At 36.3% G+C, this 17,970-nt stretch overlaps 1 protein-coding gene across 5 annotated transcripts in view; it reads left to right on the top strand.

Moving 5' to 3' along the window:
- Positions 1 to 17,970, top strand: part of TBC1D5 (TBC1 domain family member 5) — a 320,762-nt gene that overhangs the window by 26,872 nt on the left and 275,920 nt on the right. For 4 of the 5 annotated variants that reach the window (XM_080583486.1, XM_080583487.1, XM_080583482.1 and 1 more), the window contains exon 2: positions 595 to 656. The exons of the other annotated variant lie outside the window; for it this stretch is intronic. The gene's annotated coding sequence lies outside the window, so the exon portion shown is untranslated. The remainder of the gene's footprint in view (positions 1 to 594; positions 657 to 17,970) is intronic. 5 annotated transcript variants of the gene reach the window in all.

Here is a 17,970-nt window from a genome sequence, read left to right as displayed (position 1 = left end):
TACATATATACATATGTGTATATATGTACAGCGTATATATGTGTGTATATATATATATATACAGTATATATATGTATTTAACCGTAGTGACCATCAGTAATATTCATTACCATAAGTGGAGAATGAAACCTGGTTCAGGAGATGGGTGGATTTTGACCTTCGTGGTGTCGGCATTGGCTTTGGAGTGCAGGGCTCTAATTAAATTGTGAAGGTACCGAGATAGTGGAGAGTAAACGGGCTCGCTGTATTCTTTCAAGGACTATGAACTTCCAAAATCAAGGATAACATTAGATGTCAGCCAAGTATTTTGTCCTTCTCATGGTTTGTCTTTACATCTGAATTAGTGCCAGTTTGCACAGATTGTGTGTCAGCTTAAATACAAGAAACAGGCCTCAGTCTGCTTGAACTCGTTCCACCAAAGACTTCTAAAAACTTTTGGTAGTCTGCAAACTGTAATGGTTGTTTCACATTAAGTTGCTTTGTAGAATTATAAAACAGCTTTTCTTGTGCTTTCAAATAAAATGTTGTCATCCACTAATGAATGAGATACCATCTGTAATAATTAAGGTTATTCTACTTGTTTTCCCCCTGCAGCAAAACTTCTGAAGGTTTGCAGAAGATAGTAAGAGAACCACCAAGAAGGCTATTGCAGTATTGTAAGTACTGCGCCCAGGAAAAAAAAGCAACTTGAATTAAGAATGTTGTAAAGAGAATTTCATTTTGGGGGGGGGAAATGAGCTACATAAAGGGACAACACGTAAAATACAGAGCAGGATGTATTGTAGCAATCATGTTAATAATTTACAAGGAAAAAACTGCACTCTTGTAAAATCTAAAATTGTATCCTTGTGCAGTATAATCAGGAATTTACCAATAGCAGTGAAAACTATTTCTCTATCCACCAAAGATTGATCTAGTTTATATACATTTGTTTATTTAAAACTATCAGAATTTAGAAAATCATTGTAGTTTTGTAGGTTTGTCATTTGTTTTAGTGACTTATTGTTTAGGTTATTTTGCAGAATTATTTATTTGCTGATTTATTTATGTATTTCATTATTTATTTATTTGATTATTTAGTAAATTATTTATCTGATGAATTATTAATACATCTTCATGACATGCTTTAAATTATTTATAACTTAATTTTGAGTTTATTGCTTTTCGACGCTGCATTGTTACTGACTAGTTTTGATTTTTTTTTCTTGGTTCTTGAAAATTAAAGTACTAGCTCTAAGGCAAAAGTATATTCTTTGCAGAATCCATAGATGGTTTTCAATGAAGCAATTTACCATGTAGATACTAATTTTGTTTAGCTTTGTATTGCTTAATATCACTTTTCTACTTACTTAGCTTTTGCTTGTATTATTTCATAAATGTGTCAAGATCAAATGAGTGACCTTTAAGGAGCAAAGATAAATGTTTACCATAAAATGTGTAGAAACAGAGTTGTTCTGTTTTCTCATTATTAAGTACTCTTTAATTATTCTCAGAGTTAACTTGAGATATTTTTGCCCAGATAGAATGGATGCTTTTTAAATGAGCCTCTTGATATTTGAACTAAAACATTTAACTTCTAATAAGAAAATAATAAAATCACATTAATATCTTATATGGAGACTTTCTTCTCATGGCAAGGTTTAAATATCTGGGGAGCGATGACAATATCTTTAGACACGCAGAAGAACATACGTGTCGAGGGGGCAAGTGAGGAGGAGTAGGCTTTTTTTTTTTTGACCCATGGTGCTTTTTGCATGCATAGGAATTTATAAGCTCCTAAAATTTAGGATCTCTGTGCTGTTGTGTGTAAACTACTGTCAGATTCTGTGTTCACAAAGAATCATTCCTTGTGCACACGTTTTGTTGTGAAGCCTGTTTTTGCCTTGCTTTCTTTTGGCAGCTAAAAAGGCCTGAGATGTCATCATTTTCTCTGAAGAGGCTTGAGTAAATGTATAAAAACAGAATAAGGGGCAATTTCAGCCTGCATATATGAGCCCTGGCTCTATGGAGTTTAAAACAGGTACCTTGGATCAGAAGTGGACTCGGAGTAAATGGTAATGATGCATTTTTTCAGGAACTGTGAGCCTCTTACACCTGAAGTTACCTGTTCAACTTCAGTTCCCACTGACTACCTCTTTGGGCAGCCTGAAGCCACCTTGTAGGAAAGCACAGTGACTGGCAGCCCTGTTTCGTAGTGCTGGAAGAGCTGTAATGAAGCGGGCAAAGCAGTAGTTCCTGTGGAAAGGAGCTGTGTGCACAACATGGCCTTTATTCTGTGTTTGGTACTTGAAATGAATTACTATATACTTTAAAGTTTTAACACAGCTTGGAAAGGCTGCATTGTACATTTCAAGTTTCAATGCTGTTGAAATACAGTAGAAATGGCCTCTGTAGACAGGTTTCACTATAGAACTTAAATTATGCATGTGTATATCCAAATTCCTTATTTTGAAATATTGAATGTATGAATATTTAATTTGTATCTTGCTCTAGTATCTTCATATGCTTGCCTTAAAGGAAGCTGTTTCCTTTGATTTATGTACATGGATAAAAATGTGTGTACAGTATGTATCAATGGTTTTTCTCTCTACAGTGTTAGATGAACAGCTTTAGATAATGAAAGCTAGTGATTTTTACTCTGCAGCTTGCTACGGTTGTATAAAACGTAAATTTGTCGTATTTGTTCTATTAATCTTACTTGAATTTCAAATTCATTTGCTTTCCAGAAATATTTTTGTAATTACATATGTTAAGAAAAGTCAAGTGTATTAGAGATCTTAATGATGCAGTAGTTTTTGTCTGTACACAGTAACAAAGCCCTGAATATTGTCATTATTTGGGGCAGAGTTCCAATGTGAAATTTGCATTTCTCTTTATTTGAATGTTTTGACTGAAGCCGAGAACTCCAAGGGAGTTCCTGAACGTATACTACTAGTTTGTGACATGCTGTATGAAATTTTGTGCAGTCACTCTTATTTCGTTGTGTAAATGAGGTCTTATTGTTCAATAAGCCCCATTATAAGTAATTACAAAGGTAAGTGCTGTCAATGTGTTCTGCCACCGGTTTCTCAGAGTATGAAACACTTCCTGAAATATGTGTTACTACTGTTAGAGGGTAATATAACGCAGCTTCTGTTTTGGCACTGAAAGTAGCTACTTTATAATGATGACAAGTGAAAGTACAGCCAAAGGTCACATTAAACAAGAGGTTTCTTTAACACCTCACCCATTTTCTGGATATGGTATGAAAATAGTTTTTTATTCCTCTACTCCACAGTATTTTTAAAAAGAAGTTATCCTAAAATTATTTTTTATGACTTTTATATTACTTTATGTTTTAAGAGATGGACTGTGGGATTCTAGCATGCTGACTATGGTGCTATGTATGTGTTTGAAATTAGCTTAAATTTTGGGTGCAGTTAGGAGCTATAAGTAGAATTTCAGCCTACTACATTTTCTGTTTTGCAAATTTGCTTAAAGGCATCAGTGAGTTTTCGAAAAATAACTATTAATGTGCAAAGTGATATTTATTTTGATGTTGCAGGTCTAACTATTTTATTTTTTTTAAATCTTTTTAAGAAGAAAAATGTTTTTGCAATTTTCAGGGAAAAAAAATCTGTTCAGAAATAGAAAAAAGAGTGAACCTATCAATGTTGACAGACAGTTTCTTAGCTCTGTTTTAAAGAGATCCTGCAAGTAATGCAAAAGGATAATTTCAGCTCTATGCTCAATTAGTTCCTTGTCTTACACTGAAACGGCCAACTGGGGTGCTAAAAAAAAAAGCATAATTTAAAAAATGTGAATAGTCATGTCACAGATCATGAAAATGAAGCTGGCCTGTTTCACTGAGGTTGCTGAACATCTAGGAGATGCTGGTTGGGAAGCCTAAATCTGGTGTGTTATTGATAGGTGTATTTCTGTTCTAATCTAACTCCATAGAAATCGCAGAAGCCATATTAAGCTCTTCTTCAATTTGTTCCATACAGATAAAAGAATTTACATCTCATGAGTCATATATTTCCTGTTGTATCTTTAATATATCCATTTTTAGTATTTTTCTTGCTTCTCTCCTCTATTGGTATGCTTAGAGAGTCTGTGTGTAGGAGCTTGTTATTTCACCCGTGAGGCAAGGAGGAGTTCAAATCAATAGCAGTGTGTTGTTGACACTAAATGATGTTTCTTCTTGCCACAATAAGACTTGATTTTGTCATCCTAATGACGATAGCATGCTTCACAGAATAGGGATCAGCACTCTCCAGCTCTCACAAGTAGTAAAAAATAGTCCTTCCCTTTGAAGGAAATACTGGAGAAATACTCTAGTATTTGTAACCAAACATACAGTAGCTTTGTAAAACGAATATTCACATTCTGTTTCACTTTGTGGGAGAACTGTTTTGCAATGCATTGTGGAAATCTGCAGTTAAGGATGTAGGACTGATCAGATTTGACAGAATTAAGGTATGTTGTTTTAAAAAGAGAGAACACACATTATGTAAAATAAAATTTCAGGTAAAATGTGGATCATAGTAAGACCTCGGCTTAAAAAAAAAAAAAAAAAGAAATTCTGTATGTTCCTTAGAAAAGTCTTTTCTGTACTGTTCAGAAGGAGAATGTCTGTGGGAGGATGAAGGTATAGCCAGGAAGAAGTTGCGTGAGAGGTGCAGTAGTGCATTCTATGGCATGGTCACAAAGGAGCGAGCAGTTGTTCTCAACTTGAACTAAGGAGCTTGTAGGGAGATGAGAGCTCTAGAAGGATGTGGATTTGAGAGGAAATAATGTAGCCATTTGAAGCAATAGCATGGTGATAAGAACTTAAGGACGTAATATTGGTAGCAGTAGTGTTTTTTTGAGAAGCATAGGCTCTTTTGTGTTGGACATCTGTGAGCAATAGCAGAGATGAATCAGCCGATTATATTATTAAAATACCCTGCTCTTTACATATTTCTACATTCATATAAGTGTCTTTCAATGTACGGTAGATGTTTTTTTGTTTTTGTTTTTTGTTTCTTTTTTAATCTGAAAGAACATGAGAGATAGTATGGCTGTGTGGTTAAACACTTACATAGTAAATTGTGAAGTTTAGTTTGACTGTTGAACCCCAGCAGCCTGTTCTGTGAAAGCTTTTCAATAGAAAGTAGCTTTATTACTAGTTACGTACGTGAGTCTTTTCTATTTACACTTTTTCATTCTTTTATCTTTTTATGCAAAACATGCGTTCTCTAGTTTTCATAATATAAGTTGTATTATCATATTTTGGGATTTTGTTATCTCCCCTTATGCTTATCTCATTTTTTCTCTATGATTTTCATAAGGCCACCTGGCATTAGGTCATATCTGATGGTTTTTCTGGAGAGGAAATGCCTCTTATTCTGCAGGCAGTGAAAAAAATCCTCATAAGACTTACAGTAACTGTTCATATTTCAGTAATGCTAGTAAAAATTGAATAAACTTTAGACAACCTTCTGGGGGTTTTTTGAATGCACGTTAACTGCAGGAAATGAGTAGTATCCAAAAGACGACAACCGGCAAGTTCAGAATTAGAGATGGCTGAGTTTATCCACATCAAAGCCAGAAGGTTTTGATGAGTCTTTCTCACTGAAATATGCCTTAATGAATTAAGTAAAGTCTGTATCAGGAGCACTTTGCTAGCTTATTTATACTAGCAACACACTTCTACCTCAGATGCGACTTCCTTGCAAAGCGGTAGTCAGAATAGCTTAGCCCTGTTTAAGCATCTCTGTCTTCATTCTGTCCCCAGCACTGAAAGAACCAAAAAATAAGTTTTGCTGGTGTAACTTCTCCTTATTTGCGTAAAGTTAGCACACACACAGAACACCACTAGCATACTCTGTCCTGACACGTGTAGGTAAAGATGTGTACCAGAAAGAGCCTCTAACATCTTGTCAGCAATACAGTGAAGATGCAAGAAGGTCAGTGAAGGAGGCTGTGCTTGCGCGGTGACTTGTCTCTACCGAAACATGTTTTCACTTTCAGCTGAAATTCTGATTTTGTAAACATTTGAGCATAACTTACGACAAGCTGATAGTGGCCCTGAAGTCGATGTGTATTGATGTGAAGTTGATGTATAAGCTTTTCCTTGAAGTTTCTCGTAATATGCAGCCAACAAGTGAAATTTTTGCTATTATTTAACTGGATAAATTTACTTCTGTTTCTGTGCAGAACTGGTTTTGTTTTCGTACTATGCAACTCCTCACCATGGTATGTCTAAACTATCTCTTTTTAATGGATTGAAAACATAAAGCACATTATGGGTTGAAACATCTTACTTCCAAATGTATAACGTAGTTATCTTTAAACAGTTTTCTATTTGCTTTGCTATGCCTGCTTGTTCTTAATAAATACCTGCACTATCTGGGAGTGAAAGTGAAAGCAGTTTGGGACTGAGAAGTCTATTTTGGTAACAACCTGAAAGAACATATTTTATTTGTCTAAAATCACCTAAAATCTACAGTACTACTCTTAAGACTCTTAGAGACACTTGTAGTGCGTGCATGTGCATGCAATACATTCTTAAAACAATTAGTAAAACTAAAGGCACATCTGAAAGCATATTGTGCGTTTTCAGTGAAACATATTTTGAATAAGTAGCTAATCTGTTGAGTAGAGTTGTCCATGCATTCTAAAGATACTTTTTTCTGTGCTCAGACAAATCAAGATAGTAATCATTTATAATTTCTCGCCTCCATGAAAAGAAGTGATGAATAATATGATTGGAAGGAATGCATGAGTCATGAAATGGGGAGCTGGGCAATCACGGAAAAATTCACTTTAAAAACTCCCTTCTGCTTACCAGGATTTGTGATGAGTTGAGTTTTCTGTAACATAATCCAGAGATTATTATGGTAGAGGTTGTAGTAATAGCCTTGGATGGATGAACAACTCTGTAAGTTACTTCTAATATTGCTTGGTGGGTTATAAAAAGGAGTCTTTTAACTCTTAGCAAAAAGTCATTGTGGATAAAGGGATGATCAGAGAATACTTTCTCCTCTGACCCCCATGTGAATGTAAAAATAAAATATCTTAAAATATTCTGCAGTTAATATTGAGTGAGTGTAGACCCTCCGGTCCCAACAGTATCTGCACTATTATAAAATAGCTTTTAAGGCCTGTTAAAATATTAATAACTTCGTAGAGCACTTCAGAATTTCTTACCTCTACTTCATATTTAAATCTGTGTAGTTAGTCAACATCCATACTCTTTTTCTTGGTTGTACAACTACACATACAAGAGAAAAAAACACGTAGTGAAACTAAATAAATGACTCAATTTGTCATAGCTCCACTCACAAAAAAAAATAATCTTTTCTCCCGTACTAAACTCATCAAGCATGTACTACAGAAATTGTCATGGTAGAGTCCTGCACCATCTCTGTGTCCCAGGCAAGACTTGCATAGGCAGCTGTTGTTCTCCCTGCAGTGACCTGGGCTAGGCAGCCTAGCATCTGCCTCTGTTTTCTATTCAGTGACCCAAGCCAGATTTCTTCAAAGCCTATTGCTGATATTTTCTTTGCAGTCACTCATGTTAATTTCTTTTACATGCTACAGCTGATTTTTGAAAGATCCCTTCCCTTTTTCTGTCCTGAGTCATTCAGACTCAGATAAATTTAAAGAGGTGACTTTTAAAATTCCTGGGTTGTGCTGAGCATAGGATCGTTTAGGTTTTCTTGCTTTAAAGCATGTGTCAGCACTATAGGAAAAGAGCAAATTAGATTTGCTTTCCAAAGAAAAGCTCCGTCTTGCCTTTTGGTCTTACAAAGATTCTTGATCTTAAACTGAGCTAATTACATTCGTTTAACTTGGTAAGAGTCAAGGTGAAGCTGTTGGTGGAGGCTTGGGACATGCCAGAGTTCAGAAGTGTGCAGAAACTAAAAGGGAGATATTTTACTCTGTGCATTGTGTGAAAAATGCAAAACACCCTAAATGAGAATAAAAATCTATTAATGATATAAACCTTAATTGATAAGATTAAGCTGTCCTCTGGAAGGCATTATTGCTGAACAGTTAAATGCAAAATAGTGAAGTTAAGTTCGTTACTTTCATAAAGATACAGCTCAGCTTTCACAATTGTTGCCAATGGAAATTATGGAAAATCTTTTAGAATGCTAAATGCTTTTCAGTAAAAACAAACTATGTTTGTTTGTTTGTTTTTTATTTTCATAAGAAATTCAAATATTAAAGTGAGCCAGAGGTTTTGGGGTCTTTGCACTTTTTTTTTATAGTGACTGTATTTTAGGAAAGGCTATGTACCCTGCTTTCATTCTGCAGTTTTAAGAATTCATTTGACAACTCCAAAATTATTTATGGGGGCAAATGATTTAGGAAAAAATGCTGTGGCTACTACTGAGTGGCTAGAATTTGCTTTAGCAACTGAAAATGTGAAGAGTATAATATGAACAATTTCCCCAGAATAAACGGAAGCGTAGTAAGTAAGGATGATTGATTTGGAGAATCACTTCAGAAACCGAAGAAGGTAGACTTGCCCTTTCCCTAGCCATGTGTTATTGCCACTTTTATGCAGGCTGCTGCTTGCGCATCCATGCAGTCGTCTTTTGCTATATTAATTTTAATCTTTATTAATTTTCTAATCCGACTACATTACCATTAGTGCTGGTTCAGGGAAGGAGTGAGAAAAAGACAGCTGAAGAGAACAGGAGGCAGTCACAAACCAATACTCTGAACCAGTCCTGAGCCAGTGCCTAGCTAAGGTAGTAAAAGATCCTGCTGACAGGTATGTAAGATGCACAGGAAATAATTGCTTACTGTCTCTGAAGTTTATCTTCCTGTGCAACAGCAGGACCGCAAATTATAATGTTTGGTCACTTCAAAATGTGATATACTCATTTCTACTTTTGTTGGTCTTCAGAAAGTGCAACATAATTTTAAAAACAGTTATCTTAGCAGAAAAAAACACTGCAGAAATAAATCTGTATTTTCTGAAAGGAATGAGCCATTTGGCTCAATATGATAGGGATTTTCTTAAGTAACTGCCCTGTGATGCAGTTTCTTCAACGTTCCACCAGTTGTCCAAGGTAAAAACCGATCCATAATTTATAAGGCTTAGATGATATAGAAATACAAATTTTATTTTACAATTTTTCCTCATATATATCTCCATTAGTTCTTTTGTCCTGTAAGCTTTTGGTTCTTAACATTTGCCAAAACTTTTTTCATAGAAGGAGATTCTTTCCACTACTTGTACACTTAAGTTATTGATACGAATGAATAAACAAGTGTACTGTGTTCAGAATTTCATGCTTTAGTTAAATTCAAGATACAACTTTGTGTGTGTGCAAATAATGTGATTTTAAAGAAAGTTTTTTGTGGGTATTTCATTAAGATCATGCTATCAAATACAGTGTTTTGTTCACATGATGCTTTCAAACTAAAAAACAATACACACAAAAAGGGGGAAAAAAACAACAAAATAATGCATATGATAATATTTGAAGAAATAAGCTTAATATGGAGATTTGGGAAGACCTACGTTAACAACTTAAGGTCCTCCATAAGCATCTATTGCTGATTTCTGTATTGCACTAGTGATGTGTAAATATCTGTTGAATGCAAATAATTTGAGCAATAACATTCATGGTTTCCCATAAATGACAGAATCACAGAATAGTTGAGGTCAGAAGGCACCTCTGGAGATGATCTAATCCAACCCCGCAGCTCAAAGCAGGGTCAGCTAGAGCAGGTTGCTCGGGACATTGCTGGGTTGGGTTTTGAATATCTGCAAAGGTAGAGACTGCAACCACTATGGGCAACCTGTTCCAGTGCTTTGATTGTTCTCACTGTAAAAGAAGTTTTTCTTACATTGAAATCAGATTTCTTGTATTTATACCTATTGTTGTGTGTCTGTTCACTCGATAACACTGGGAAGAATCAGATTCCATCTTCTTTACTCCTTTCCATCAGAAATTTCCACTTACTGTAGTACATATTTGCCTCTTTTGTATGGGGTAGCCCAGAATTGGACACGGTACCCCAGAAACATATCACCAGTGCTGCATAAACGGTAGTAATCACCTCCCTCAGCTTTCTGGTAATGCTCTTCCTAATGCAGCCCAGGATGCTGTTGACCACCTTTGCTGTGAGGACACACTGCTGTCTGATGTTCAAGTAGGTGTCCACCAGGATGCTCTGGTCTTTTTCTGCAAAGCTTCTTTCCAGCCACTTGGCCTATGGGGCGTTATTCTTAACCAGGTGTAGGACTTTTCATGAAGTTCATCAAAGGTTAAGTGCAATTGCTGTTGGCTCATTTCTGCAGCCTATGAAGGTCCATTTGAATGGCAGCACACCCATCTTCTGTACCAACAATTCCTCCCGGTTTTGTATTATCTGCAAACCTACCAAGTCTGCGGTGTCATCCAAGTCATTATTAAAGCTTGTATATAATACTGGCTGCAGTACTGACCCCTGGAGCACACCACTGATGACATCTGGACTTCGTGCCACTGATTAAAAACTTCTGAGTCCAACAGTTTAGCCAGTTGTTTAGTCACAGAATCACAGAATCATCTAGGTTGGAAGAGACCTCCAAGATCACCGAGTCCAACCTCTGACCTAACACTAACAAGACCTCCACTAAACCATATCACTAAGGGCTACATCTAAACGTCTTTTAAAGACCTCCAGGGATGGTGACTCAACCCCTTCCCTGGGCAGCCCATTCCAATGCCTAACAACCCTTTCGGTAAAGAAGTTCTTCCCAATATCCAACCTAAACCTCCCCTGGCGCAACTTTCGCCCATTCCCCCTCGTCCTGTTACCAGGCACGTAGGAGAACAGACCAACCCCCACCTCTTTACAGCCTCCTTTAAGGTACCTGTAGAGAGCGATAAGGTCGCCCCTGAGCCTCCTCTTCTCCAGGCTGAACAATCCCAGCTCCCTCAGCCGCTCCTCGTAAGACTTGTTCTCCAGACCCCTCACCAGTTTTGTTGCCCTTCTCTGGACATGCTCAAAAGACAGTAGACTGTACAGACTGTAGTCTGTACTTCATTGGTGTTAAAAGCTTTACTTGAGGTAAAAACATATACTGCTGTCCCCTTGTCCACAAACGTGGTCATCTTACTGTACACAGAGGACTCTCAGGTCAGACATTACTTCCCCTTCATGAGTCCATGCTTATTCTCCCTGATCACTTTTTTGTTCTTTATGTTTGGTAATGGTTTCCAGGTTTATTTTTGTCATCTTCGTAGTGATTAATATGAGGGTCACTAGCCTTTAGTTCCCTGGATCTTCTTTCCAGCTGTTCTTCAAGATAGGAGTGGCATTTGATTTGCTCAAGTCCTCAGAACCCTGTCCCGGTCAGCACGTCCTTTCAAAGATTATACATATAAAGATTGTATCTTTTGCTGCTGATGCACCAGATGCCCTTCAAATCCCTTTGCATGTTCACCTCCAACTGGACTTCAGCTTTCTTAACCCTATCACTGCATTCTTGGACGCTGTCTCTCTATTCATTCCTTTTAGGTTTCTTGTCCTTGCTTCCACCTCCTGTATACTTTATGTTTGAGTTTTGCCAGTTGTTCCTTGTTTACACATTCACATCTTCTGCCACCTTAGCTTGTTTTCCTGCTTTTTGGGATGAACCATTCTTGAGCTTGGAGGAGAACATTTTTGACAATTAAACAGCTTTCCTAGACTCTTCTGTCCAGAACCATTTACAGGATTCTTCCAAGCATATATCTCAGCAGGTCAAAGTCTGCTCTGCTGACGTCTACTGATCCTACTTCTTGCTTTTTTCCTGCCTCTGAGGATGCTGAACTCCATCATCGTACAGTCACTGCAGCTAAAGTTGCCCCCAGCCTTGATATCCCTGATCAGTATTTCCTTGATTTTAAGTACGCTATCTAGTAGAAAGCCTCTCACTCGTCAGCTCCTTGACAATTCATGTAGGGAAGTTGTTATCAGTGCACTCCAGAAAACCTCTGGGTTACTACTTCTGTGCTGTGTTGTTCCTCCAGCAAATACTGGTGTGGTTAAAGTCCACCATGAGTACTGGGGTCTGCAGACATGAGGGGAGTCTTACAAATTTTACCCCAGGGTTTGTTCCAGTCATAAATGAAGTTGTTAAAGGTAAAACTAAACTGTTCCTTTTCAAAAGGAAGAAAAGGTAAAATATGTGGAATATATCAGAAAAACAGTTGTCTGATACTAGGAATTAGTTGTTGGCCTGATAAGGTAGAAGCAATTTGGGGTAGAGATCTTATTTTTACCCAGGTATTGTATATGAAGCAGGAGATCAGCAGATATTTTGCTAAAAAGTTTAGAAAATTGCAACTAAATATTTTTCATTTCTTCATGCATTATTAACAGTGCTTCTGCAAAAACATGATCATCCTCGGTATATCTTTTTGACAAGCCATTCCACAAAAATTTCTACTAACAGATGATTAAATATGTGGAAAGAAGAGTGGAGGAGGAAGGGGTAACATGAAAGAATTGCCAAAAATCCTGTGATGCAAGGTTTTATTTTTGTCACTGATTATTTTCTGATACTGAGTCTTTTTCAGTCTTTTATCTTTAATTTTACTTTTTAAATATATTGCTGTTACTAGAACTACATCGGAAGTTTAGTTATGTATCTTGTAACTTTAGAGTAGGTCTTTTAGTGTATGGTAGAGGCCTCTTGTTTGGAGTAATGTGGAGCTTTGGAAGACGCAATGTTCTAGCTTTCATGCATTGTTCTCAAGTAGACAGTGTTACTATAATCTTAATAATTTGAGAAGAGCAAAGGCACAACAGAATTGCATTCCATTTATACAGTACAAGAGGTGTTGCATGTTCCCTATGGTTGTGTCTACTAATCTGCTAGCTAAAACATGATTAGAAGTTGGGTTGGTTTCTCTCATGCTGCCTTTTGTTTTGCTGATTACAAAAGCAGGTTACTCCGTAAGTCTGGGCTTTCCTTACATATAGCATGAGTTTTACTGAACACCTATGCCTTTTATTTGTTGTATAAAATAGCAAAATTATGTTGTTTGCACAACACGATTTTCTGCAGAATACTGAAGAGATCATGGCATCCACTAGGGTTGGTATATGCTCAGAATGGATGTTTTATTTCAGGTATACACTGTACTTCCCTGAGATGCGGGCAACATGAATGAGGCCTGCTTCTGCTACTAAATAATAGACCACCTTTACTCTCTTATGTAATGTCATTTTGTGCCTTACTTCAATTTATTTAATCCTTTTCAGTCTTTGAGGATGATTCTTAAATGTACAAAAAAAAAAAGAAGGCTTTATAGGAGGGTAGACCTAAATGTCTGCAGATAATGAGCTATGGTAGTGAATATGTTTTCCTTAAAATTAAACTTCTACAGATTGCTGGCTTGGCTGACCTGACTAGTTGAGTGACTTTTGTGTTAAATCAGTCAAAAGCCTTCTTCAAGAGAAAGGGGAAAATAGGATATTTTAATCATTTTTTATTCAAGTATTTCTAGGTTGATGTGGTTGACTTTTATTGACGGGACATTTTGGGGGTGAGCTGCTTGGTTGTTTTGTTTTGCTTTGTTTTAGTTTTGCTTGGTTGGTTTTGTTGTTGTTAGTTTTGTTTGGGATTATTTTTTCCTCTCCAGAGTCTTCATGTAGTTTTAAGCCTTTATAGCCACTATGTCAGATGACTCAGAGGTCAGTGACTGGCCAGACTTTAGTTTGTAACCCTTAATCAGAGTTATCTGATTCCTAATAGCTTGCATGGATTTTTACAGGCATTGTTTTATTATGAGTATTTTTGTTTAAAATTGTTCGCAAGTACAGGTTTTGGAAGGAAGAAAATTTTACGAACATGTTCCTATATGAAAGTCTCCCTCAGTTGTTTTAATTTACTGATAACTTCTTGTTTAAGGTTCCTTTACATAAATTTACCTAACGGGGTTCATAACTTCAGCTTTCCTTGTATACCTTGTAGTCAGCTTTGGTTACCATTTTTATGGTGATGGTGGACAGAAAAAGTCTTTTGGTAGCTCAGGTTAAAATGAAGAATCTTGGAGTTTGAACCAGTGCTTTCTGCCCGAGTGGTAATGTTGGATGCACTGTTCATTTATATAGCCCAGAAAGCATTGCTGTGTGAGTCAGGAGATGAAAAGTTTGGTTCCTGCTTCACTGCCACATGCACCCTGTAGCCCTTCTCTGCTTCACTTCTTTATGGTAAAGTGGAGATGACAGATCTACTGAATGGTAAATGCAGATGAAACTGAGCATAATTACTAAGTGTTCCTTTCTTCTACATCTCAAGGTTTTGTCAAAATGTACAAATGTGATGTGATGGAAAAAAAGAATATGAAGGAAGGAAACTAGAATGATGAAGGTGAAAAATCACACCAAGATGACAGAGAGAAAATCTGTGAACCTGTGCTGTAGGTGAAGACGTTTTGTCTAAACTGACTTTTGGGAACATGATTCTTGTTTTGGGATAAGTAAGATTATAAATTTATCCAGTACTGTCTTAGGCACATTTCTTACAAAACAGACATTTTTGATTATAGATAGACCCAGAACTGTTAGGACCAGAAGGAAGTGCTGTTTCTTTCTCATACACAGGAAATAGCATATGGGAATTTCTCATACACTTTTTTTCTACTCTTACAGAGACAGGTAAAATTTCAGTGAAACTTCCTCATTGTGTAAATTGTGGCTGATTCCCTGTCTTGTTCCTACAGGCTACATGATACTTCTGCCCCTCTTTTTCAATCTCAATCTCTTTTTATTTTTATTTATGTAACCTTTAAAAATAGTCTAAGGCATTGCAGACTCATACTAAGAGAAATGTGTCCAGGTCTATTTTCTGCCCAAGTGCAAGTCTATGTATTTGTTCCAAAAAGATTCTATAGTAAGTTTACTTCAAAAGATAAATGACAATACAGCTTTCTGGATCCCGTTATTTATAGGACCTATAACCAGAGTGTACAAGCAACAGGCATCGTACTTTGGATTTTTTTTCATTTGTCCATAATAAGTACTTCCTTACGAATCTAAGCAGCTGACACTGAGGCCAGATGACTTTTGGCTCTGTGATTTGTGGCTGGGATCAAGTGTGTTTCGCATCTTTGGTAGGCTTCCTGAGAGATGCTCCCTCTTAGCAGAAGCTAAGATCCAAGATCTTTGAAGTCTTTTTTGGCCCAACTGCTGGGAAAAGCGTAGATATCAATACCTTGCCTGTGATTTAATTTCTCCTTTTTTTTTTTTATTTACAATGTTGCTTTTTGTTAACGTTTGGGACCGTTTTGGAACACTGCTTGTCATAGTGATAAAAACAGTCAATCATTCTGACAGTGTCATTCTCTGAAAAATTTGGGGAGATTTGAATTTGTCATGCTTGCTTGGTTGCAGTAGTTAATAATCTGTGTTTTAACTGAAGGTCAGTAAAACGTCTGAACAGTAGAAATGGAATACAGGTTTTACAGTCTCACTAAAAAGAATTGTTGTTTGAGGAAAAACATGATAATTGTTTTCAAGTAAGTCATCTTAAATTTCCTGTATTTGTGAAAAATTTTGCACTGTTAAAAGTAGTTTGCAAATATATTTGTGATTCGTATGTCAGCTACTTCGGACTTGTAGTTCATACTGTACTTTTCTCTATATTGAGATTAATGATGAGAAAAAGGGTAAGGCATTTTTGTTATGGCCAATTTATTTCATTTCAGACTGTATTATCATTTGGTGAAAGCCCTATTGATTAGCCTTCATAGCTTTACAGAGCTTTTCTTCTAAGCACTTAAAGTTTGAGTTGTCTCAGTCCCATAGGACTGAAAGAAAGCTGTTAGTACCATGAAATTCTTCTTCTGTATGTTTCCAACAGCTTGAAGCCTCTTCTTGGAATGCTAAATATTAGCACGTTAATGCTATTAACCCCTTTAGTACAAAATGCTTTTGGAAGTAAAAATATTTTTTATATCTTCAAAGTCTGGATTGTTTCTTCTATATGAATACAGTTTCTTAAAGCTGAAAAATGTGTTGCTGTGCAGCAAACAGATGCTGCTCTAACAATGCAATACATTATGTACCAAAAATGATCTTGGTTTTAATCATAGATGCTGATTTAATGAGACAAGACTAGCTTACATCAAAAATGGATTTAGGGTGTGATTTTGTTTTCTCTGTGTTTTCTCTACATAATTAATAGGAATATGGTACCTTAAATATTCTGTTTTAAATTTGAAAGTGTACTTTGGTTTCATGCCATTTTGTACTCCTGGTTTCTAAATCTACCTTGTATAATGCTCTTTTTTTATTCCTTTTGGTGATACAAATACAAAGGCATTAGTATATCTTGTATTGTTAATATATTTACAATAAATGAGATATTCCCTTAAAAAGTATTGCCTTTTTTACTGAATCATTCTGTGCATGCTTAATCCTCCCATTTTGGCCACATCTTCTTTTTCATTTGTTTTTCTGAATATTTCCTGTCCAGTGTTTTCATCATATATTTACCATGTGGGATGTGTAAGATGTTTGTAACTAATGCTAGTTTATGGATCAGAAAAACAATTCTAATCAATGTCTTCAGACATTATCAGTACTTTATATTTTGAGAACACACCTGGCCCTCTGGGAGCATTTCATTGTTGATATCTCTTCAGTTTAACTTTCATTTTATTCTACAGATATTCTGTAACTCAATGTTAGTTGCTAGCTCTAATCCTTCTATCACCAGATATAAATTTTGATTGACAATTTTACTTTTAGATAAAGTCAGATAATACTAACTTGGGGGGGAAAAAGTCTTCATATTGTGTTTTTAATTCCACTGAACCCAGCAGAGTTAAATGTAGTTTGGATGCACAGGGAAGAATTAATGATTGGAAGATACAGAGTTGGTAAATTATTTATTCTGGCCCTGAGGAAGCTGAAAAGCTGAGTGAAAGACTAATAAATCATTTGTGGTAGTGCTGGTTGTCACTTCCAATTATTTTAGACGGTTTTGTGATAAACTGCAGCACCTGCTAGATATCCCTGCACCATCCCTTGATGCTTGCAGTGCAGCTTGTTCAGTCGATTATCAAAGGCAAATTTGTCTAAAGTTTCCTCAGGTTGGAAAGAGAATTACTTTTCTGAGTCACCCCTTCCCCCATTTTTTAAGTTCCTTTTTTCATTGCATGTGTGAAATAGATAGAATCTACAATATGTGTAGAATTTTATTCACATAATGTACATTCAGGTATATTCGATTGAACCTCTGAGGAACAGGATGAGGGGGTGACGTGTCTGTGCGAGTGTAAACATAACCTTGAAAGGCTGTCTTCCTTTCATCTTTCTGAAAAGCAGCAGTTTCTGTGGTTGGTATAAGATCTAGTATTCATACTCGGGTTTTGAGGATTATGTTGGAGCTAGGGCTGAAGTTGCAGAGGAGACTGACTTGAATATCAGTTGACTTTTTTCACCTGTTGAATTTTTCCTACCTCTTTTATTCAGAAAGTCTTCGTTTAAAATTCCAATTGCATGTAGAGGCCCTGTTGCTCCACACCGTGCAACACTTGAATAAATAGAGATTAAGGCTGATAAAAGTAGCTGGAGGGCTAGAGGGAAGATTTAGAAAGAGTAAAGGAGTGACTTTGAAAAGGGGGGGAGAACAAAATTTTGGTAAGATAAAGGTTGTTGATAGAGAAAGACTGAAAGTGAGATGAACAGTGAAGGAAGAAAGAACTGGGACAGGTTAGCAGAAGGCAGTTGTTTCTTTATGCCACTTCAGTGAGAGTAGCTTTATTAGGCATTATCTCATTTGGCTGCACTTGGATCACTTTTTTTTTTTTCTTCTTGAGACAAAAGAACCAGCCTACCCTAAAAATACTTGTCCTTCCGAATTGAAAAAGTAGTCAAATAAGATACAGTTTTATATGTATTACCTGAAAGCTTCTAAATTGTTAGTGTAAGAAAAGAAGAGAAAGTACAAAAAAAGAGATGAGGTTCGTGGAGTTGAGATCAAAAGTTAATTTTATGTTG

Source organism: Anser brachyrhynchus (assembly GCF_964034855.1).
Source record: "Anser brachyrhynchus genome assembly, chromosome: 2".
Lineage (NCBI taxonomy): Eukaryota > Metazoa > Chordata > Aves > Anseriformes > Anatidae > Anser > Anser brachyrhynchus.
This window is presented reverse-complemented; position numbering and strand designations above follow the sequence as displayed.